At 38.5% G+C, this 24,830-nt stretch overlaps 2 pseudogenes; both read right to left on the reverse strand.

Annotated features, from left to right (window-relative positions):
* Positions 1-5,978: 5,978 nt before the first annotated feature.
* On the reverse strand, positions 5,979-14,858 carry LOC101420182 (coenzyme Q-binding protein COQ10 homolog B, mitochondrial pseudogene; annotated as a pseudogene).
* Positions 14,859-15,636: 778 nt separating this feature from the next.
* LOC101420613 (nucleoporin p58/p45 pseudogene) lies at positions 15,637-19,015 on the reverse strand (annotated as a pseudogene).
* Positions 19,016-24,830: the final 5,815 nt, after the last annotated feature.

Below are 24,830 nucleotides of genomic sequence, written 5' to 3' on the forward strand. Positions count from 1 at the left end.
AGAAATAAAAGGCACCCAAATCGGAAAGGAAGAAGTAAAACTTTCACTATTTGCAGATGACATGACCATATATATAGGAAGTCCTGAGAAATCTACAACAAAGCTACTAGAGCTAATAAACAAATTTAGCAAAGTGACAGGGTACTGGGTCAACAGGCAGAAGTCAGTAATGTTTCTTCTATACACTAGTTAAGAGCAATCTTAGCAGGAAATTAAGAAAAAAAAACCCATTAATAAAAGCACCTGTAAGAATAAAATATCTAGGAATAAATTTAAGCAAGGATTTAAAGGACTTATACATGGAAAACTACAACACTTTGCTGAAACAAATCAAAGAAGATCTAAATAAATGGAAGGATATTCCATGTTCATGGATTGGAAGACTAAATATTATTACGATGTCAATTATTCCCAAAATGATTTACAGATTTACAGATTCAAATCAATTCAATAAAGCTTCCAACAGCCTACATTGCAGAAATAGTAAAGACAATTATCAAATTTATTGCCAGAGTAAGGGACCCCAAAAAGCCAGAATGATCTTTAAAAAGAAGAATGAAGTTGAAGGACACATTTCTAACTTTGAAGCTTATTACAAAGCTACAGTGATCAAAAGAGCATGGTACTAGGGAGCAGATATAGTTCAAGTGGTTAAGTGCCTGCTTCCCACATACCAGATCCTGGGTTAGATCCCTGGTACTTCCTAAAAACAAAACAAAACAAAACAAAAAACAAACAAACAAAAAACCAACTCTAATTGGGGAGCAGATGTAGCACAGTGGTTGAGTGCACACTTTCCATATACAAGCTTCTGGGCTTAATCCCAGGTACCTCCCTCCCTCCCCCAAAATTAGCATGGTGCTGGCACAAGGATAGACATATAGACCAATAGAATCAATTTGAAAGTTCAGAAATTGACTCTCACATTTATGACCAATTGATTTTTGACAAGGTTTCCAAGTCAACACAATTGGGAAAGAGTGGGATCTTCAATAAATGGTGCTGGGAGAACTGAATATTCATATGCAAAAGAATGAAGGAGGACCATCTCACACCATAAACAAAAATTAACTCAAAATGGATCAAATTCCTAAATATAACACCTAGAACTATAAAAGTCCTAGAAGAAAATGTAGGGAGGCATCTTCAGGATCTTGTGTTAGACAATGATTTCTTAGACTTTACACTTAAAGAGCACAGGCAACAAAACAAAAAATAGATAAATGGAACCTTACCAAAATTAAAAACTGTCATGCATCAAAAGAGTTTGTCAAGAAAGCGAGAAGATAACCTACTCAATGAGAGAAAATATTTGGAAACCACCTAAGGGTTTAACATCCAGAATATATAAAGATATCCTACAACTCAACAATAAAAAGACAAACATCCCAATTTTTTTTTTTTTAAAGATTTTATTTTTATTTATTTAATTCCCCTCCCCTCCCCCGGTTGTCTGTTTTTCTGTGTCTTTTTGCTGCGTCTTGTTTCTTTGTCCGCTTCTGTTGTCGTCAGCGGCACGGGAAGTGTGGGCGGCGCCATTCCTGGGCAGGCTGCTCCCTCCTTCGCGCTGGGTGGCTCTCCTTATGGGTGCACTCCTTGCGCGTGGGGCTCCCCTACGCGGGGGACACCCCTGCGTGGCGCGGCACTCCTTGCGCGCATCAGCACTGCGCATGGCCAGCTCCACACGGGTCAAGGAGGCCCGGGGCTTGAACCGCGGACCTCCCATGTGGTAGACGGACGCCCTAACCACTGGGCCAAAGTCCGTTTCCCAACATCCCAATTTTAAAATGGGCAAAAGTAGATCCTGAGCCTCAACAGACTCCAGCACCTACAATCTGATTTATTGGACTTACCACACTCAGCTAAGATGGAGGTGAAGAAGGACAACCACCACACCATGGAGCCTAGAGTGATTACAACTGAAAATGGGAGGATTGCATCCAGCATCCAGGTGGAATCTGAGCCTCCTCTTGACATAAAGGTGCAATGGACACAACCAATCCAGTGTCCACATAGAAGAGGTGGCATTGGATTGGGAAAAGTGGACATAATGGACAAAGGGTATGGGGAAAGGCAGGAAGAGATGAGAGGTGGAGGCGTCTTCGGGACATGGAGCTGCCCTGGATGGTGCTTCAGAGGTAATCACCGGACATTGTAAATCCTCACAGGGCCTACATGATGGAATAGAGGAGAGTATGGGCCATGATGTGAACCAATGTATATGAGGTGCAGAGGTGCCCAAAGATGTACTTACCAAATCCAATGGATGTGTCATGATGATGGGAACGAGTGTTGTTGGGGGGGGGGGGGAGAGGGGGGGGTGGGGGGGTGGGGTTGAATGGGACCTCACATATATATTTTTAATGTAATATTATTACAAAGTCAATAAAAAATAAAAAAATTAAAAAAAAAAAAATAAAAAATAAAATGGGCAAAAGACTTGAATAGACATTTCTCCAAAGAGGACATACACATGGCTAAAAAGCACTTGAAAAGATGCTCAACATTACTAGCTATGAGAGAAATGCAAATGAAAACCACAATGAGATATCTCACACGCACTAGAATGGCTCCTATTACAAAAATAGAAAATTATCAGTGTCGGTGAGGATGTGGAGAAATAGGAACATTCATTCATTGCTGGTGGGAATGTAAGATAGTGCAGCCTGTGGAAGACAGTTTGGTGGTTCCTCAGGAAACGAATTATAAAATTACCATATGACTCAGCAACATACTCACAAGAATTGAAAGCAGGGGTTTGAACAGATATTTGTACACTGATGTGCATAGCGGCATTATTCACAGTTGCCAATAGATGGAAGCAAGTCACGTGCCCATCAAATGATGAATGGATGAGTAGAATGTGATATGTACATAAAAGGAATATTATTCATCCTTAGGAAGGGATGAACTCCTGAAACATGTGACAGCATGGATGAACCTTGAAGATATTATGCTGAGTGAAATAAATTAGGCACAAAAGAACAAATATTATGTGATCTCACTGGTATGAAATATTTAGTATAAGCAAACTCATATAGTTAGGATCTTTACTATAGTTCATCAGGGCCTCTGTTAGGGGTAGGGAGTTGGGAGTTAATGCTTAATTAGTACAGAATTTTTATTTAGGTTGATTGTAGAATTTTGGAAATGGATGGTGGTGATGATAGCACAATATTGGGAATGTAATCAACAGCAATGAATCTATATGTAAATTTGGTTAAAAGGTGAAATATTAGGTCATGTACATATTACTAGAATAAAATTTAAAAGGTAAAACGTAAGACTGTACAACCCAGTGATCCCTCTTGTAAATGATGGACTACAGTTAATAGTTCAATTTTAAAAATGTTCTTTCATGAACTATAACAAATATACCACACTAGTTCAAGGTTTTAATAATAGGATGGTATATGGGAAAATTATGCCCATATGTAAGATATAGACCATAGTTAATTGTACAATTTTTAATATTCCTTCATCAATTTTAAGAAGTTACCTCAGTAATGCAAAGTGTTAACAATGGGCTGGGTATATGGGAACGTTCTACTTTTTACATGATTCTTCTGTAAACCTACAACTTCTCTAATTTAAAAAAATTAAGAAAAAAAACAATGAAAGTTTTCTTTAAAACTTTAGTAGATTAATAGACAAAATATTTCTCTTTAGGTCCTGTCCTATGACTAGGATCTAGAATAGAGTAAAATGACTGGCCAGTTTGAATTGAAAAGTTTGCACTTGACCTCATGTATTATATTGCTCCAATTAAAGATGATTACCAAAGTACTTTTTTTGGTGCTATTTAGACAACCAAATCATGAACGGCCCATCTAGGTTTTCAAAAATAGTTTTGTGGCTCCATCTTGTGGCCCATGCCGGAACTGGGGAAAACTACCACCCTGAGACATCCGTCCCAGGAATTGTGCGAACATTTGCCCCTCCAGCTGGCTAATAACAATGAGTGACCCCCAGAAGAATCATAGTGTAGCCACACTTGAATTAATTTGATTTGTTTAAATTTTAAATTCAACATAAGAATATTGATAAAGTTTCACCTTAGCCTCAGAAATGGAAATACAGTGGATTCTTTTATTTGCTAAATTTGTTAAAGATCACAATTTTTTTTGGTACAAAAAATAAATAACCTATATTAAATTACCACTTCAGTCCTTACATTGATTTGTTTTAAAAAATATTTTGGGGGTATATGAGAATCCCCTATATTTTTGATGTAACATTTATATAATCTAAAGCTTCTTTAAAAATAAAAAATTAACTAAAAAATGTGAAAACTGTTTTTTTTTTAAAGATTTATTTCTCTCTCCTCCCACCCCACCCCCGCCCCAGTTGTCTGTTCTCTGTGTCTATTTGCTGCGTCTTCTCCTTTGTCCCCTTCTGTTGTTGTCAGCGGCATGGGAATCTGTGTTTCTTTTTGTTGCGTCATCTTGTTGTGTCAGCTCTCCGTGTGGGCGGCACCATTCCTGGGCTGCACTTTCTTTCACGCTGGGCGGCTCTCCTTATGGGGCGCACTCCTTGCACGTGGGGCTCCCCTATGCGGGGGACACCCCTGCGTGTCAGGGCACTCCTTGCATGCATCAGCACTGCGCACGGGCCAGCTCCACACCAGTCAAGGAGGCCCTGGGGTTTGAACCGCGGACCTCCCATGTGGTAGACGGACGCCCTAACCACTGGGCCAAGTCCGCTTCCCAAAAGAGTGTTTTTTTAAAATCAAGTTTCATTTATTGGAAATCTTGATAAAATTTCAAATGCTTAGACCCATTTAGTGATAATGTAAGTTCACCTTTATTGTTAAAAAAATAAAAACAATATTCCACCAAAATTTTTTTGAAATACTAAAGTGAGTACACTCAATAAATAGAAAATAGGGATGCATAGTGTTGGAGATGTATTAACCATCTTCATTTTTGAAGACAAATTTTTTTCTGCTCAAGACAAATTAGATGCACAATTAGCATTGTTGAAAAATCATTGGAAGTACCTGAGAGAGGGTGGCAAACTATTAGAAAAGTAGCTTAAAGCTTTGGACCACTCATCAAAATATATTCACTGTGTATCTGGAAGCTAACTAGCACTGAATTCTCTATTATCATCCAAAAAAAAATAAAAAATAAAAAAAATAGCAAAAGTGCCAGGAGACATTTTTTAAAAAAAGATTTATCCCCACCCCCCCCATTGTTAGCACTCACTGTCTGCTGTGTCTGTTGGTTGGGTGCTCTCTGTGTCTGCTTGTCTTCTTTTTAGGAGACACCGGGAACAGAACCATGTGGGAGGGTGGTGCTCAATCGCTTGAGCCACCTTCACTCTCTGCTTGTTGTGTCTCTCATTGTGTTCCTTGTTGTGCCATCTCATGGCTTCATCTTGTCATGTCAGCTCACCACACCAGCCCATCGCATTAGCTTGCTGTCTTGCTTGTCTTCTTTAGGAGGCACTGGGAACCAAATCTGGGACCTCCCATGTAGTAGGCGGGCACCCAACTGCTTGAGCCACATCCACTTCCCATCTAGTGACTTTTATTAACAGTATTTTTAGGTCAAAGTTTAAAAATACCTGACAATTATTCAAATGTACAAGCACAAGGCAGGCCCTATGTATAACAATTGTTTACACAGAATCTGAATTTAATAAATGTAATATGGTTAATATAATACACACTGCATGAGTATCTAAACTAAGCTCTTTCAAGTAAAGTGATAATTACTTAAAAGGTTTAAACTTAGTTTCAATTTCTGTTCCTAAGAGGATGTCAGTCAGAATTCTAGCAACAGCAATGATATTCCATTATTGTAAATGCAGAATGTTGATGTACACATTACTTTGAATTATACTTGATTGAAGAAAATTCTATGTACATGTGGTTCTGTATTCTATGTGCAAATTTTTAATGGTGCAGATTTTAAATTACAGCTTGCTGTAACAAACACTTTCTGACTTCTAAAAGTTAATGATGAAAGCACTTCCTAAACATGAACAAACTTAGTTATGAGTAGCTGACACCAATTCTTCTTTCCCTTCGACCTGTGATGAACTCCATGTAGCATTAATTCCCGAGTTATATTTGGTTCTGGACCATCCAGCTTACATGTTCTTCTTTAAAGGCAGCTACCATCTATTTTACAACTTCATAAAAAAAAAAACAAAAAACAGCGTGTAGAAGTGAGTGAAATATATAAAAAAAAAAGGAAAAATCAAAAGTACAAGTTCTTGGATAGCCAGGGAGACCTGGGCTAAAATGCCAAACTGTCTCCGAATGATTGACAAGTCTTCCATCTGTAAGGATGTCCTCACCATATGTGGCTTCATCAAGGTTCCCACTGATGTGTGTTGCTCCATCACAGGTGGGAACCCAATTTCTAATCATGCTTGGCAGTATCCAGATCTCTTTGATATTACATCTCATTTTTTTGCTCCAAGGAACAAAATGCTTATAATCTTCCCCTTCTGAGACCACCTCACACATTTCCTGCATAGAATATCCTATAATTCTCATCTCTGGACAGTCTCTCCTTTTGTTTATTAATGGCGCAGCAATTTTGAAGAAGGTTCTCACATATATTTCCTTAGGCACAAGGGAGGTATGCAGTGGATGAATTCTGCTCGCCAGTAACCACAGGAAGCTAAATATCTGCACAGATTCCTGTGCTGAAGCCCGGGCTCCACTGCCCCCCACTTCAGCCAACACCCTGAGGTAAGGCTCTCGAGCCACCACGATCGTCTCCAAGGACCACAAAATTTTAAAGTTCGCCATACAAAGAAGACAGCGCCACTTTAGGTAGTTGATAGATAGCCCCACTGTATTAGTTTGCCAGGCTGCTATCACAAATACCACACAATGGGTACGTTTTCTCTATTTTAAAGGAAGGAAACCACCATGCAGAGGTTAAGGACATGTCCAGGGACCCACAGATAATAACAAGAGAATTCAAATAACTCAGACCTGCCTAACTCTAGTGTCTTTGCAGTGTCCACCAAAATATACTGCCCCTAAATATTGAGTGGAATTTCCGGAGTTTGTGGAGTTTATATTTGGAAAAGTACTTATTTTCATTTTGCATTTTAATCTTTTCCCTTTTCAGTATTTTTGTAAAGTAGAGAGATTTACTGATAACAAAACTGTCTTCACAAGTAAAAGTGTCCATAGTGCTGAAAGGAAAAAAAAAATGTTCAGGAAACACAATTTCCTGGCTTTCATTTTTTATTTTCTTTTTCAGGACAGTGCTTACAGAGAAGAAAAGCTTATTGAAATCCTCGTTTTATTTATAAAATATATGACTCAGTCACTATATAGCACTTACCTAGCTGATCATGTGAAATATTTAAGGTAAATGTAATAAAGAGCAACATAACATCAGCAAGGGAGAGTAAGATTTCAGTCAAAGGATAAAAGTGATCAATATCTTATGTTAGAGGGAAAAAAGTCATTACAAGACTCCTGTGCAATTATTCCAGAGAAAGAAAGTCTTATATTCATGTAGAAACTTACACACAAATATTCATAGCATCTTTATACATAATAGGTCCAAACTGGAAATTTACCCAAATGCCCCTCGATAAATGTGTGAACACACTCTGATATATCTATTCAATGGAATAAGACTCAGCCATCAAAAGACACAAACTATTACTACGTGCAACAACTTGGGTGAATCTCAAGGGAATTACGCTGAGTGAAAAGAGCCAATCTTAAAAGGATATATACTGTATGATTCTGTTTATATAACATTTGTGAAATAACACAACCATAGAGATGAAATACCTATTAGTGGGGACGGGGGAAAGAGGCGGTGTGGCTGCTTTAAGGGGTAGCACAAGGGAGACTTCCGGTGATGGTACTGCTATGTATCTCCTGATGTTAGTTACATGAAGCTACAGATGTTAGAGACTTGCTTAGGAGTATACACACACACATAGGAGTTCATATATAACTGGAGAAACTCAATAAATTCTATAGATTGTTATCATGTCAATTTCCTACTTTTTTTTTTTTTTAAGATTTTATTTATCTCTCTCCCCTTCCCTGCCCTCTCCCCCTCCCAGCTGTCTGTTCTCTGTGTCCATTTTGCTCCGTGTTCTTCTTCATCTGCTTCTGTTGTTGTCAGCGGCCTGGGAATCTGTGTTTCTTTTTGTTGCATCATCTTGTTGTGTCAGCTCTGCATGTGTGCAGCACCATTCCTGAGCAGGCTGCACTTTCTTTCGTGCTGGGTGGCTCTCCTTATGGGGAGCGTGGGGCTCCCCTACGCGGGGGACACCCCTGTGTGGAAGGGCACTCCTTGTGCACATCAGCACTGTGCATGAGCCAGCTCCACACGGGTCAAGGAGGCCCGGGGTTTGAACCGCGGACCTCCCATGTGGTAGACGGACGCCCTAACCACTGGGCAAATCCGCTTTCCAATTTCCTACTTTTGGTAATGTAACTATGCAAGATGTTAGCAGTGGGGGAAACTGGGTGAAGGGTATACAGGAGCTCCCTAAATATATTTTTTTACAACTTCTTATAAAGCTGTCATTATTTTTTTAAAAAGTAAAATAATCATTATTGTTTACATTTGCTTTTATCATATGGCTTAAATGCTGCTGGATGCATGAAGATGAAAATAAGTATTGAGGAGTTTTGTTCCATAAAATGTATATGTGTCTTGGACTCATTGACTGACAGGCCATACTGAGAGCTCCATTTGAAAACCCTGTAACTTTTTAAAAGATCACAACATACATTTGCCCATTTGTGACTGAAATATATATATTAGATTAGACAACAAAAATAACATCAAAGAAACTTACAGAAGGCGTAATAAGAAACTAATAACGCCTAAGGTACACAAAGATGTTTAAAAAAATAGAGAATGTTGCTCAAAATAGTCTTCCCCCATTGACTTGCTGAAAGAGATGAGTTTCATTACTTATAACGTTTCATCCCTGAGATAAAAACAACCCAAGGAATGTCAAATTAAGCCAAACTAAGTCCTTTATTCTTTGATATAAATTATTGACCAATAACAAAAATGGTTGATGTTTCTTGCCTCTAGGTTTGTTGCAGAGCAATAGTTAACTGGACAACCCCTATCAGGTCCTCGTAGAAAGCAAAGTTATTGACTTTTCTGAAATAACATTTGGGGGCATTTTGTGGGAACTATACTTTGTAACCAACTCCCACAAAAATAGAATGTAGGAAAAACTGAGGAAAATAGGTAGTATAATTTTGGAATTGAACTCACTTTTGCCTATCATACAAGAAAGGTGCACTAATTAGGTTTAAGCCGAAGTTTCTCTGGGTTATATCTAAAAGAATCTTAAAATTTTCACCACCTTGTACTGGAAAGAAAAAAATTCTTGCTGAATGGTACCAACACCATGCAAAACTTTTCACAGAACTATTTTGGCTGAAAAAATATATATTATTGAATGCCTCCTAATGACTGATATTGGGTTTGTAGCACAAAAGCCTCTTGGCTACAATGCATGAATTGGACAAGGATCTGATATCCCAGCAAACAGTCCTCAGACTAGTTCCTGTTATCACCCCAGAACCATTTTCGTCAATTGAATATTCTTCTTGGAATAAGAGATCTTTAAATAATTTCACCTGAGTAAGAAAAAATTAAACCTGGGCCTTAATTAGAGTACAAAAACTTTAATATCTGAAAAGAAATTTGGGGCTGCTGTCTTTTGCCCCCAAATCACTTCATTTTACACTTCACAAGAAGCCTGAAAAATAGCCAGAATCCTACAGGCTATGATTCAGGAAAAAAACCAGAAAATGATAATGCCACGAAAGGCCACAGACCTCCTTGCCCAGAGATTCAGGAAACTGTCCAGATAGTGGTTCAAAATAGAGCTGCTCTAGATGTAATAGTGGTCTCTCAAGGTGGATCATGTGCTATCCTAAGGGAAAGACTTGGTATTTATATCTCTACAGATCTTTCTAGGATCCATGCCACAAAAATAGTATGTTACAAACACCCCTATCTTTTGAGTACTGCCAATGACTTCCCCTGCCTTGTTTCAATGACTCTCAGAAATTACCAAGTCCCCAAAGGCTTAAGCCACTTTTGGTTGATGATAGCAACCAATACAGAGCTGATTATCACTTCCCATAGGCCCTCCTTAGAGTCAGTTAGTGCCCAAATCTCCCCATCCCCAAATCCTCTGTACGCCTTTTACTAAGACAGTCCACGATTCTCTTGACACATTCCCCTCTGTTGCAGTAAGTCAATAAATCTAGCTTTGACTCCATGCATGTTCCCCAAGGTCCAGTAGATAGACATTAGCAAAGTACTCTCTGGTATTTCAAATGTCCAGCACATACAGACTGGTTTCAACACAAGGAAAAGCAGCAAGTTCATTAGGAAACCAGCTTTTCTCTATATACATTCAAAAATACCTTGAAAACAGAGTATTTTTCCTTCTTGATTACTAAGGGAAATTAATTGTATATCTTTTTATTATTCACTGCAACATTTTAAAGAGTATACAAAAAAGTGAGTAGCTTTAGTAGAATTCTCACTCTAAGAATGTTTTGGAATATACAGAAAAGAAACAATAATGGTAACAGATCTTAAAGAAAGATGGGATATACAGGAATAAAATAATAATGGCAAAATTGAGCCTGATGAAAATTGGTAGAATTCTCATAAATGACACCAATCCATGGAATATCACTTACATTTTGAAAACTCAGACAGAAATAATTTCTGAAATGAAATAGTTTCCCTTGTAAAAAAATAAACTCCAGCAAAAGGGACGTACTTACTTTACTTGTTAACATCATCGTCAAGTCAAAATAAGAAATGATGAACCAGACTTGAAAGCACAGGCAGAAACCAGACTAAAACAGCCTAAGTTTGAATAAGAACAACCAACTTTTTGTTTTAATTCATTGCTGGTTTTTAAGTTTCAGAAAATAATTCTCTAAACTCTTTACCTCCATGAGACACTGTCTGCATCTTTTTATAGAACCATACAAGGCAAGAGAGCAAGTCTGATTTTTACTTCTCGTGTTCTACAGGAAAAAATCAGTTTCTCCACAATAGTTGGTATTGCCAGTCTTTTAAACTTTAGTCATTTTCATGAGTATGTAATATTATTTCACTATAGTTTCATTTTGCATTCCCCAGGTGACTAATAATGTTGGCCACAAATTTATATTCTCATTGGCCATTTGGATATTCTTTTTTGTTTTATTTTATTTATTTATATTGTGTAAAGTGTTTCTAGTGAAGTTCCTCTTCAAATCTTTCATGCATTAAAAAAAAAAGGGTTGTTAGTCCTTTTCTTATCAATCTGTAGGTGTTGATTTGTATATTTAGGGAACAAGTACTTTGTCTAAATACATCTGTTGAATATCTAATCCCAGTCAGTTCTTGTCTCTCACTCTCCAATGGTATCTTTTTTTAATTTAAGTTTTATTCACAAACCATACAAACCATCCAAAGTGTACAATCAATGGCTCTCAATATAATCAAAGAGTTGTGCGTTCTTGATCACAATCAATTTTAAAACATTTTCATTACTCTAAAAAGAAAAATCACCTACTCCTTACATTCTTCTATTGTTAAACCTTAGCACTGGCATAGTACCTTTGTTACAACTGATGAAGAACTATTACAATAGTACTGATAACTATAGTTGATAATTTGCATTAGTTGTAATTTTTTCCATATATCACCCTATTATTAGCGCCTTGTAATAGTGAAGTACATTTGTTATAGTTCATGAAAGAGAATTCTTATATTTGTACTATTAACCACAGTCATTATCCTCAACAGAGTTCTCTATGTTATACAGTCCCAAGTTTAACCTCCTGCTTTCCTTCTATTGAGACATACAACCCTGAACGTGCCCTCTCAACCACAATCACCCATAATTCAGCACTGTTAATTATACTCACAATAATGTGCTGCCATTACCTCTATCCATTTCCAGATATTTACAACCAACCTTATTAAAAATTCTGTGCAAATTAAGGATCAGCTTCCCATTCTCTACCCTCATTTTATCTCCTGGTAACTTATACTACAGATCTTAATGCCATGAGTCTACCCATTATAATAATCATAATTTATATTAGTGAGACCATACAGTATTTGTCCTTTTGCATCCGATTTATTTCACTCAACATAATGTCCTTAAGATTCATCCATGTAGTTGCATGCATCAGGACTTCATAATATTCCATCAAGTGTATATATATATATATATATACATATACACACACATACACACACATGTACATACATGTGTATATATATATCACATTTTATTTATCCATTCATTGACTGATGGACACTTGGGTTGTTTCTATCTTTTGGAAATTGTGAATAATGTCACTATGAATACTGGTGAGCAAATGTCTGTTCATGTTGCTGCTTTCAGGTTTTCTAAGTATATACCTAGTAGCAGGTTTGCCAGATTGTGTTTTTTAAAAAATAATGTCCATTCTAGTAGGTGTGAAATGATAATGCATTATGGATTTGATTTGCATTTTTCTAATAGCTGGTGATACTGAGCAACATTTGGTGTGCTTTTTTGGTCATTTGTATTCCTTTTTGAGAAAGTGTCAAGTCTTTTGACCATTTCTCGTTTGTTGTAGGAAACTGGCTTACCTAATTTGTTGCTTCCTGTTATTGTAGATGTTGCAAGTTGCTTCCTGTTATTGTAAATTACCTTATGATAGATGTTGCAAGTTGCTTCTGTTATTGTAGATGTTGCAAGTTGCATCCTGTTATTGTAAATTACCTTATTGGAGATGCGGCAAGTTGCTTCCTGCTATTGTAGAAGATGTTGGAAGTTGCTTGCTGTAGCAAACAGCTGCTCATTAGCTTTCAAATAAATATGCTGTGGAAACTAGGGTTGAGGCACTTAGTTCCAGAAGCTGTTGAGTCCCCTGGTCCCACCTTTACCTCCGCTCTTGTGTCTCTCTGTCTTTTATTTTGTAAAGTTCTGCATTGCCTTCCCTATGAGGCAACTGATAGCTGACAATGCAGCACTTAATTGGTTGTTTGACCTTTTTTTTCCAGGCAACTGACACAAATTTTATTGTTTACATGGTGATAGTTCTGGACAAAGTGAAGACAATGACAAGACATTAAAATCTTGTGATGAAGTAATTAGTTACAACATTTCCAATGGTTCAACATATTAAAATGAAAAATATATAAAGGAAAATAAGCAACAAATATAAATATTCAGATTTTGCAGCTCAATTTTTTTTTTAAGTTTGATATTACTGTCTATGTAATTCTGAGAGTAACGCAAACCACAAAATTACACCTTTTCCTAACCTTCCCCACAATCTGGATTTATGGATTGTAGTACTTGAGAGGTATGCAAAAATAAAAGCAAGTTTAGGGCTCAGAAGCAAAAAAAAAATTCTCTATTTTAACATCACAGTGCATAAATTTTAATTTAAAAGTCACTGCAAAATGCAGTTAGAGCAGGTTTGACAACTTTTATAATCAAACCCAACTAACATTATACTAAATATGTGTATGTATATATATATGATGCAATACCATTTCAGAAAAATTAGGTACCCTGGTGAAAATGATTCTGAAAATAACTTGATGCACATTATGCTCAAACCTTCTATATAAAGAAATTAAACTATTTTCAATGAAATTTCATGTTCACATTTCACCTGAAAACTGTATTCAAAAGATAAACAGATCTACCTAATGGTTTCTCTGGAATCATGGCTAAGGCAGCCCTGCTTTAAAGGGCTCTCTTCCTTTAGCACCATTTCTAATACTATTACAATAGAGGCAGATTTTATACAGAGGCACAACCTGACATGCTTATGAGTTATTACCTGTAGTTTTGTTCACTGTTAAAACAGGGGATAGTTTAAGTTGCTATATTATATTATATATATATTATATATTCTTATATATATTATATATATATATTCTTATATATATATATTCTTTGTAGCAACTTAAACATATATGTTGTTTCTCTAGTCCATATTAAACACAAGACATTAAGAGGTGGATAAGCCACTCCATTTGGTGTTGATATCAATATCCCTATTACAAAGAACTCTATATTGGAAAAGCTGTAATAGAAAAGTTTCCACTAAAGGAACAGTGCATCCCTCACCTGCAGAGAATCAGTTTGGCTCAGTAGCTCTTTACCCCCAGAACACTAGACTGGAGTTCAAATATGCTCCTGAAGCTCCATCTCAGATATGAAAAACACTTCATGTAAGTGATATGAGGGTATATAGGATAATAAAAGTTGTTAAAACCTGCCAGTCTCACAACATTCCTCACTTGGAGTAGCTGCTAAAAATTAAGGTGGAAACAAAAATGGAAAAGGCAGAGGCAATGAAGCTGAGTCAGTCACAAATTAACAACTATTTCAACAAATCTTCAAGTAAGCAACTGCAATGATCTGGTACCTCTATAGCTCATTTTACAAGCACTGAGGATTTGAAGCTTGAAAGGTGAAAAACTGAATACCTTAGTATCGCAGCTTGATATTGCTTGTGAATTCCAAAAATAGGTACCAGGTTATGTTTATGAACTGGTCTGTTCCTCTGGTTATATCAGATCGTATTGGATTGAAAAGTTTCACTTTTACTTAATTAAATTATGATTAAGGCTTTGATTGGGCCATGTCAGTATGACTTTGACTCACAGAGAAAATGACATGGCAGAGGAGACAGTTACGGAGTTTTAACGCTGGAGCACTGGGAAGTAAATACACAGAGAAGCAGATACGTTAAGAAAGAGAGAATGCCCTGTTAGATATGGCAGAGGCCCTGCAAAGAGATAGTTTATAGCTGGCCATGTGGAATGAGCACAGCAGCTAAGCCCAGAAAGGGGCAAGACTTACCCCATCCTACAGCTGATATTGGAAGAAGCTGGGACCACAGAGCCTTGCGAGGGAGAGGAAGCCTGAACCTTTGCAAACATTGGCAGCCATCCTGCTCCAACATGTGGCAACAGACGTTGGTGAGGGAAGTAACTTAGCTTTATGGCCTGGTGACTATAAGCTTCTACTCCAAATAAATGCCCCTTTATAAAAGCCAACAGATTTCTGGTATTTTGCATCAGCATCTCTTTGGCTGACTAACACACTTAGAAAAGGGGAACAGGCTGAGGCAAGAGTTATAGGTCTGTAAATATATGTTTTATATGTACACACAATTGTGCATATTGTTCTGTATATATCTACAAATGTACTCACAGGATGCCCTGCAGTGTAGATCAAATGGCCTTTGTTAGGAACAAACTGATTTAGAATAGACCTAGAGTTCATACTGTCTACATAAGAAATGAACGTGCATATCTTCACATAGTGTAAACCTTATTAACAAAAAAATTGCTATCAACACTAGGTTAAAATACGTTTTACTAGTCAATCAATAAAGTAATCAGAACATTTCTTACCCTGAGACTCAAAATAACAAAAGATACACAGCTGGGTTTTAAATTCAAAAGGAAAAAGGAGCTCAGAATGGCAAACATGAACAAAGTTCATATTTCAAAGTAGGGAAAGGTAAAAAAAAAAACTTTATAAATCTCCTGGGATGCCATCGAATTACTGCATCAATTTTAGAAAAATACACTCTGAAGGATGCTGCTATGGATTCTCTTAACACATCACCCCATATGTTTACCTCTTTCCTCCTCTGCTTCTAGCTTAGGGTTTCTTCAACTGCAGGAGCAGTCCTCCTGTTCCCAAACCTGCAGAGGCAGGATGTGGACACCCCAAAGGTCAAACCAGGTAAAGCCATGATGCCACGACTGCTGAAGTTAAACGTGGAGACCCTGGTGGTGTGCCTTCCAAAACCAGAGCTAGTTCCAAATCCTCCAAGGTTTGAAGAACCTAAGACCACTTGATTGTAAGCCAGTGCCAATACCTGAGCCGAATGGCACTCCAGAACTAAGCCCTGGAGATGGCTGTGGCCCTGCAGCCGGATGTCGCTGCTGCATAAGGATTGCAGCCATGGCAATGGCTGCTGCAGGTGGCAGGGCGCTAAAAGGGGTGGGTCTGGTAGTAACTCTGGAGGCATCTAACACATCTTGACTTCACCTCGCCTAGCTTCAAACACATCTACGGCCTCTCTCAAGGACATTTTCTGGTAGCTTTTGTATTTTCATGAATAAACTGAAGTTGTGCAGCTAAAGCTACAAACGTTTGATAAATTTTCTGCAAAGCCATTAACAAATCTTGAGGAGTTATATGTGAATTATTTGCTTGAGTGGCAAGACGGTTTTCTAGTTCTTCAATCTGTTTTCTGTACTACTGAAGCTGCACCTCAAACTTCTGAACCAAGATTCTGCAGTTAGCAGGAGCTGTATTTTCATGGAGTCCAGGTGGTGTTTTCTAGGTTCTTAAAGCTGTTTCAACATTCTACGACTCCTGAGCAATTTTTATTTTCAATTTGTCAATATGGAGCATGTTTCTCTGTAACCCACTGGAAGCCAATTAGAGAAGCTGTTTTAGGGCTTCAATATCCTCTTGTAATTGATTTTGAAGACATTCTACTAATTTCTTCTTGGACTTGTTTTTGTTCCTTTGCAAATTTCGGTGATTTTCAACATCCTGGCAGATGACAGAGGTAGACTTTCATCCTTCAGTGCTTTACTGTCCTCTGGTCTTGTTTTATCTGATGAACTACTAAAATGTGCACCACCAAGGCCTTCGTTGCCTTGCAGCTGAAGTAGCTGCAGAAGTTCCCGAAGTTAAGCTTAGAGCATTCTGTCCACATCCTGACGTTGCTGTGTTTGTCCTCTGGAAAAGCGAACCTCCCAAAGCAGCTAAGGCTCCGCCTAAAGAAAGGCCCGTTGATGCAGTGGCAGTTGTGACTACTGAGCTCCCCAAATTGTTTAGAGTAGATCCTGTAGAAGCTGCTGGAGTCGATGTTAGAGCAGATGGAAGAGTGAGACCACCGGCTGAGGCAGAAGTAGCAGGCGGAGCAAATGGTGTGGCGGACGCTGCTGGTTTCTGAATCCTGCACTGGAACCTGTCGTCGGTGCAGCTGCAGTGACTGGCGTGCCCAGAGTTAATCCTGTAGTTACAGCTGTTGCTATTCTCGTATTTGTTCCTCCCAGAGTGAACCCAGTGGCAGGTTTAGCTCCAAATAGCCGAGCTTCAAAACCACCTGAAGGAGCAGATGCAGTTGCTGGGGTTGCAATGCCTACAGGAGTTCCAAACTGAGCCCCACAGAAGAGTCGCTGTGCCAGACTCCCACGTCCCAAAGGAGAAGCCACCGGCCGGGGCGCTCCCGCCGGGAGCCCCGGTGCAGGAGCCCAGCTTCCTGGTTGACAGGGCTGCACCCTGTGCCCCGCACCTTCTGCAGTCAGGCCACTGCGCGGGCTTCAGGGCTGCTGCCGCCTGCCAAGCGCCGCTCTCGCCAAGGCCCGCCCTGGCGGGAAAGACAGGACGGAAGGGGTGGGGCCACGACGCATGCGCGCAGCCCAGGCTAGACCCCGCCCACACCGCCCTGGGCGGGGCTGGGGGCAGGATTTATTTGATTATTCTGGATTTTAAACCCCTATGGTGGTTTCCAAATATTTTCTCAGCTTGAGTGGGTTACCTTTTCACGTTCTTGGCAAAGTCCTTCTTAATGTTATCTTTCGATGAAAACGTCTTAATTTTAATACAGTTTACCCATTTTTTCTTGTTCGGCTACTGTTTTTATGTCCTGTTTAAGAAATCTTTGCCTATCCAATGCTGGCAAAGTTATGCTCTAATGTTTTCCTCTAGTAGAATTCTTGTTTTACCCTTCATATTGAAATCTCTGACCCATCTCAAATGAATTTTTATGTATAGTAGGAGGTAGGAATCAAAGTCTGTTTTTCCTGTAAGGATATCCATGAAGACCAGAACTGTTGAAAAACCACCCTTCCCCCGCTGAGTCACAGTAAATAAACAGATCGAATATCTACATCTATGTCTATTTTTTAATCTGTATTCTGTTCTGTTGATGTATGTGATCATCCTTGCACTGCTACCACGCTATTATCATCACTGTAGCTTTATAATAATCTTGACATCTGGTAGTGTAATTCCTCGAACTTTGCCCTTCTTCAGGATTTCTAGAGCTACTTCATTTCCTTTCCATTTCCACATAAATTTTAGAACCAGCTAACCAATTTCTATTAAATAAAACTGTTGGACTTCAAAAATTTTTGATCATATAGAATCTATATATATTAGTTTGGAGAAAAATGACATTTTAACAATACTGAAACTGTCAACCCATGAATGTGATCTATTTCTCCAATTATTTAAGTCTTCTTTAATTTCTCTTAGCAACACTTAAAAAATTTTTTTTTCATTGTGGTAACATATGCAAAATAAAATTTCCCATTTTAACCATTTTCAAGTATACAATTCATTTGAATTAATCATATTCACAATTTTGTGCTACCATCACCATCATCGAAATTTTTCCGGGAAGCAGACTTGGCCCAGTGGTTAGGACATCCTTCTACCACATGGGAGGTCCGCGGTTCAAACCCCGGGCCTCCGTGACCCGTGTGCAGCTGGCCCATGCGCAGTGCTGATGCACGCAAGGAGTGCCCTGCCACAGCAGGGGTGTCCCCTGCGTAGGGGAGCCCCACTGCACAAGGAGTGCGCTCCCTAAGGAGAGCTGCCCAGTGTGAAAGAAAGCATAGCCTGCCCAAGAATGGTGCCGCGCACATGGAGAGCTGACACACAAGATGATGCAACAAAAAGAAACACAGATTCCCAGTGCCGCTGATAAGGATAGAAGCAATCACAGAGAACACACAGCGAATGGACACAGAGAGCAGACAACTCGGGGGGGGGGGGGGGGGGGAGGAGAGAAATAAATAAATAAATCTTAAAAAAAAAAGAAAACTTTTCCTACACCCCAAACAGAAACTCTTACCCATTAAGCATTTATTCTCCATTCCCTGTCTATTTTGCCCCTGGTAACCTGTAATTCACTTTCTGACTTTTTGAGCTTTCTCAGCAGTGTTTTGACTGGGTTTTCACTGTAGCAGTCTTGCTCATATTTCATTACTTATTCTTATTCTTATTCTTAGATATTGGATGTTTTGATGCTATTATAAATGGAATGAAAAATATTTTTCAGGGAGCAGATGTGGTTCAAGTGGTTGAGCTCCCATCTCCCAAATGGGAGGTCCTGGGGTCAGTTTCCAGTGCCTCCTGAAAAAAAACAAAAACAACAAATGAAACAAATGAAAGTACCAACTCAAGGAAGCCAATACGGCTCAGTGGCTGAGTGCTGTTTTCCCACATATGAGGTCCAGGGTTCAATCCCTGGTCCCTGATACCTCAAAAAAAATCCCCCCCCCCAATTATTTGTTGTTAATATATAGAAAAATAGATTTTTATATATTGAACTTGTTTCCAGGTGCTTTGCTAAATTCACTTGTTAATTCTAATAGCTTGTAAATTCTTTTGAATTTTTCCTGTACATAATAACGTAATCTGGAAATAATAAGTTATATATTCCCCCAATGTTATATTTTTTATATCTATTTCTTGCCTAATAGCTCAGCTCTCCAGTCTAATGTTGAATAGAACTAATGATTTGGGATGTCTTTGTCTTGTTCTTGAATTTTGGGGGAAAATGTTCATATTTCAACATCAATTGTGACGTTTGCTATAGACATTTTTGTAAATTAAGGAAATACGTTTTTATTTCTATTTTTCTGTGACATTTAAAACTACCCTATATAGATTTTCTGTAACTATTTAGATAATCAATGGTTTTCCTCTGTTATTCTGATAACTAGCAAATTACATTGAATTTTGAAGGTTAAATAGCCTTGCATTCCTGGTAGAAATCTCATTTGGTCCTGATCTCCTTTCTTTTTTATATTTACTGGACTCAATTTGCTAATAATTAGTTTGAGATGTTTGGATCTATGCTTATGAGAGATATCAACTGTTTATTTTCTTTTTTGGTAATGTTCTTGTTAAGTTTCACTGATCAGAGTTATGTTGGCCTCGAAAGCAAGTTTGAGTGAATTTATAAATTCATTCAAAAGGTTTGAGTAAATTAAATAATAAATAGCAAATAATAATAGTAAAGCAAATATCACAGTAAAGAGAGTCACAAATTTTTTGGTTTTCCAGTGCATCTAAAAGTTATACTATTCTGTAGTCTATTAATCTTATACTATTCTGTAGTCTGTTAATCTACTGGCATTATGTCTAAAAAACAATGTACATACCTTACTTAAAAATACTTCATTGTAAAAACAACAACAACAACACATACTTCACTGTAAAAAATGCTAACCATCTTCTGAGACTTCAGCGAGGCATATGTTTTTGCTGATGGAGGGTCTTGCCTTGATGTTATGGTTGCTGAAGGTTGGGGTGGCTGTGGCAATTTCCTAAAATAATGTAACAATGACACACTGATTGACTTTCTTTCATGAAAGGTTTCTAGGTAGCATGTGATGCTGTTGGATAGCATTTTACATAAGGTAGAACTTCTTTCAAAATTGCAGTCATTCCTCTCAAATCTTGCCACTTCTTTATCAACTCAGTTTAAATAATATTCTAAACCCTGTGTTGTCATTTCAACAATGCTCACAGCATCTTCACTAAGAGTGGATTCCATCCCATCCCAAGAAACCATTTTCTTGGCTCATCCATAAGAAGCAATTCCTCATCCATTAAAGCTTTATCATGAGAATGCAGCAATTCAGTCACATCTTATCAGTCTCCACTTCTAATTCTAATTTTCTTTCTATTTCCCCCATATCTGCAGTTACTTCCTCCACTAAAGGCTTGAACCACTCAAAGTCATCCAAGAGGGTTGGAATCAACTTCTTCCAAATTCCTGTTCATGTTGGTATTTTGACATCCTTCCATGAATCCTGAATATTCTTTTTTTTCCCTCTCCCCTTCTCCCCCCAATCCCCTCATTGTCTGCTCTCTGTGTCCATTTGCTGCGCGTTCTTCTTCGCCCACTTCTGTTGTTGTCAGCGGCACGGGAATCTGTGTTTCTTTTTGTTGCATCATCTTGCTGCATCAGCTCTCTGTGTGTGCAGCACCATTCCTGGGCAGGCTGCACTTTCTTTCACGCTGGGCAGCTCTCCTTACGGGGCGCACTTCTTGCACGTGGGGCTCCCCTACGCGGGGACACCCCTGCGTGGCAGGGCACTCCTTGTACGCATCAGCACTGCACATGGGCCAGCTCCACACGGGTCAAGGAGGTCCGGGCTTTGAACCTGGACCTCCCATGTGGTAGACAGACACCCTAACCCCAGGGCCAAGTTCGCTTCCCATGAATATTTTTACTAGCATCTAGAATGGTGAATCTTTTCCAGAAGGTTTTCAGTTGACTTTGCCCAAATCCATCAGCGGAATCACTATCTATGGCAGCTATAGCCTTACAAAATGTAGTTTTTAAATAATAAGATTTGAAAGTTGAAATTACTCCTTGATCCAGGGTTGCAGAATAGATATGTCAGTAGGAATGAAAACCATATTCATCTCTGTGCAGCTCCATCAGAGCTCTTGTGTGACCAGATGCTTTGTCGATGAGCAGAAATATTGTGAAAATATTTTTTCTCCTGATCAGTACGTCTCAACATGGGCTTAAAAAAATATTCAGTAAACCGTGTTGTACACAGATGTGCTGTCACTCATGTTTTGTGGTTCCATTTACAGAGCACAGGCAGAGTAGATTTAACACACTTTTTTTTTTTTAGGAAGTATCAGGGATTGAACCCAGGACCTCATACATGGGAAACAGGTGCTCAAACACTTGAGCTACAGCTGCTCCCCTAGCATACTTCTTAAGGGTCCTAAGATTTTCAGAATGGTAAATAAGTATTGATGATAACTTAAAGTCACCAGTTGCTTTATCCCCTCACAAGAGAGTCAGCATGTCCTTTGAAACTTTTTTTTTTTTTTAAGATTTATTTATTTATTTAATTTCCCCCCTCCCCTGGTTGTCTGTTCTTGGTGTCTATTTGCTGCGTCTTGTTTCTTTGTCCGCTTCTGTTGTCGTCAGCGGCAGGGGAAGTGTGGGCGGCGCCATTCCTGGGCAGGCTGCTCTTTCTTTTCACGCTGGGCGGCTTTCCTCACGGGCGCACTCCTTGCGCGTGGGGCTCCCCCACGCGGGGGACACCCTTGCGTGGCAAGGCACTCCTTGCGCGCATCAGCACTGCACATGGCCAGCTCCACACGGGTCAAGGAGGCCCGGGGTTTGAACCGCGGACCTCCCATATGGTAGACGGACGCCCTAACCACTGGGCCAAAGTCCGTTTCCCTGTCCTTTGAAACTTTGAAGCCAGGCATTGACTTGTCCTCTCTAGCTATGAAAGTCCAAGATAGATGGCATCTTTTTCCAATAGAAGACTGTTCCATCTACTTCGGAAATCTATTGTTTAATGCAGCCACCTTCCTCAATTATTTTAGCTAGTTCTTCTAGATAACTTGCTATGGTTTTCACATCAGCCTTTTCTGCTTCACCTTGCACTTTTATTTTATGGAGATGGTGTTTTCCCTTAGACATCATGAATCAACCTCTTCAAACAAATTTCCTCCTGTAGCTTCCTCACCCCTCTCAGCCTTCATAATTGAGGAGAGTTAGGGGCTCGCTCTGGATTTTAGGCTAAAGAAAAGGTTGTGCTGGTTTGACCTAGCCAACCACTAAAACTTTTCCATATCAGCAATCAGCACTAAGGCTGTTTTGCTTTCTCATCATTTGTGTCATTCACTGCAGTAGCAGCTTTGTTTTTTTTTAAATTTCAGAATTCAATTTGAATTCCATTTTAAAATAATTAACATAGTCATATGATTCAGAATTTAAAAGGTGAAAGAGGGTATACAGAGAAGTCTCCCTCCTGCATCTAGTTCCCCTCCCCACAAACAACCAGTATTACAGATTATTACATTTCTTTCCAGAAAGATTTTTACATATACAAGTAACTGTGGGTATATACGTTATATTTCTTCCTTTTTCCATGAATGATATGTACTGTTCTGTGCCTTTCTTTTCTCACTTAGCAATATATCTTGGAGAATACTCCATATCAGTACAAAAGGGCTTTCTCATTGTTTTATGGCTGCACTGAGTTCTATAACATAGATACAACACCATTTATTTAACAAACTCTCAGGGGACAGGGTATTTGGTTGTCTTCAATCTTTTGTTATTTCAAAGTTGCAGTGAAAACATCATTTTACAAGTGTGAGTCTATTGATTCAGACTGTAAAATGGACAGTTTTCCTGGCAGCTGGGTCACTCTCCCTCCTTCCCAGGTTCTCACTTCCACTCTCTAGGGCCGCAAGAAGCCTGGTGGCAGCACTAACCCTCAAGGGTAGCTAGTTTTCCCACGTGCCCTGAACTAAACTAAAAGACCCCTGCTTCCACTGAAGATACAAATCTTTCCTTTTTTTAAACAAATCAATTTTATTGATACATATTACAATTTATCCAAAGTGTACAATCAATGGTATTTGAAATAATCATATAGTTGTGTAACCATCACTTCAATCATTATTAGAGCATTTTCATTATTTCAATACTACTAATAATAAACAAACTAAATCCCCAGAAAACAAACAAGAAAATTCTTCAACTCCCAATCTCTGTTTCCTCTGAGTGCATAGCTATTTCTGGGTATTCTTGCTCAATTATTTGTTTATTTATGAAGCAGTTTTATTGAGATATATTCACACAACATACAATCTATCCAAAGTGTATAATCAATGGCTTTTGGCATAACCACAATGTTGTGCATCACTACAAAAAATTTTAGAACAATTTCATTACTCCAAAAAGAAAACCTCTATACCCCTTAGCATTCCTTCTCCAGCCCTAATTTCATCTGATCTAATTTCACCTTTATTAATTTGATTTATATTTACATTTTATATCAATGGAACCATACAATATGTAGTACTTCTGTCTAGTTTCTTTCACTTAGCATGTTTTTTTGTCTGATACTAACATTTTGTAGAATTAACATACATTTGTTCAGACTCAAAGAAAAAGGGTTTTATATATGCAATTTTAGCCATATACGTATTTCACGTGTGGTTTTACTATGCTATACAGTTCCATGTTACATTTTTTAGCTTTCCTTTCAGTAATATACATGACCTTAGGCTTTTCCTTTAAACCATTTTCATACCCACATAATAGTACTGCTAGATACAAACATTATGTAGGGCTTTCACATTTTCTATTCATTTCCAAAGTTTAACACACATCCTCTTGACCAATTCTGCACAAGTTAACCCTCAACTTTCCATTCTCTAATTTCATTGTATTTTCTAGTCACCCATATTCAAGTTAGTAACTCTATGAGATTACACAATATATTTAGTTCATAGAAGGACAATCAGACATTATTTGTCCTTTTGTCTCTGGCTTGCTTCACTCAAGGGCAAGTTCTCCAGGCTCATCCATGTGATTTCTTCTTACACCTGCATAATAATTCACTGTGATTACACCACAGTTTATCCAATCATCAGTTATTGGACACCTGGGTTGATTCCAACTTTTGGCAATCATGAATAATGCTGCTATGAACATTGATGTGCAGATGTCTGTCCCGGTTACTGCTCTCAGTTCTTCTGGGAATATACCCAGCAGTGGTATTGCTGTGTCACGCGGCAAGTCTACATTCAACTTTAGGAACTGCCAAACAGTTCTCAACAGTGGCTGTACCATTTTACATTACCACCAACAGTGAATAAGCATTCCTATTGCTTTTTTTTTTTTTTTTTTTTTTTGAGGTACCAGGGCCAGGAATTGAACCCTGGACCTCGTATGTGGGAAGCAAGCACTCAACTGCTTGAGCCACATCTGCTCCCTGGAATAACACTTTTAATTTCCT

This window comes from Dasypus novemcinctus, chromosome 9 (assembly GCF_030445035.2).
Source record: "Dasypus novemcinctus isolate mDasNov1 chromosome 9, mDasNov1.1.hap2, whole genome shotgun sequence".
NCBI classification, from domain to species: Eukaryota; Metazoa; Chordata; class Mammalia; order Cingulata; family Dasypodidae; genus Dasypus; species Dasypus novemcinctus.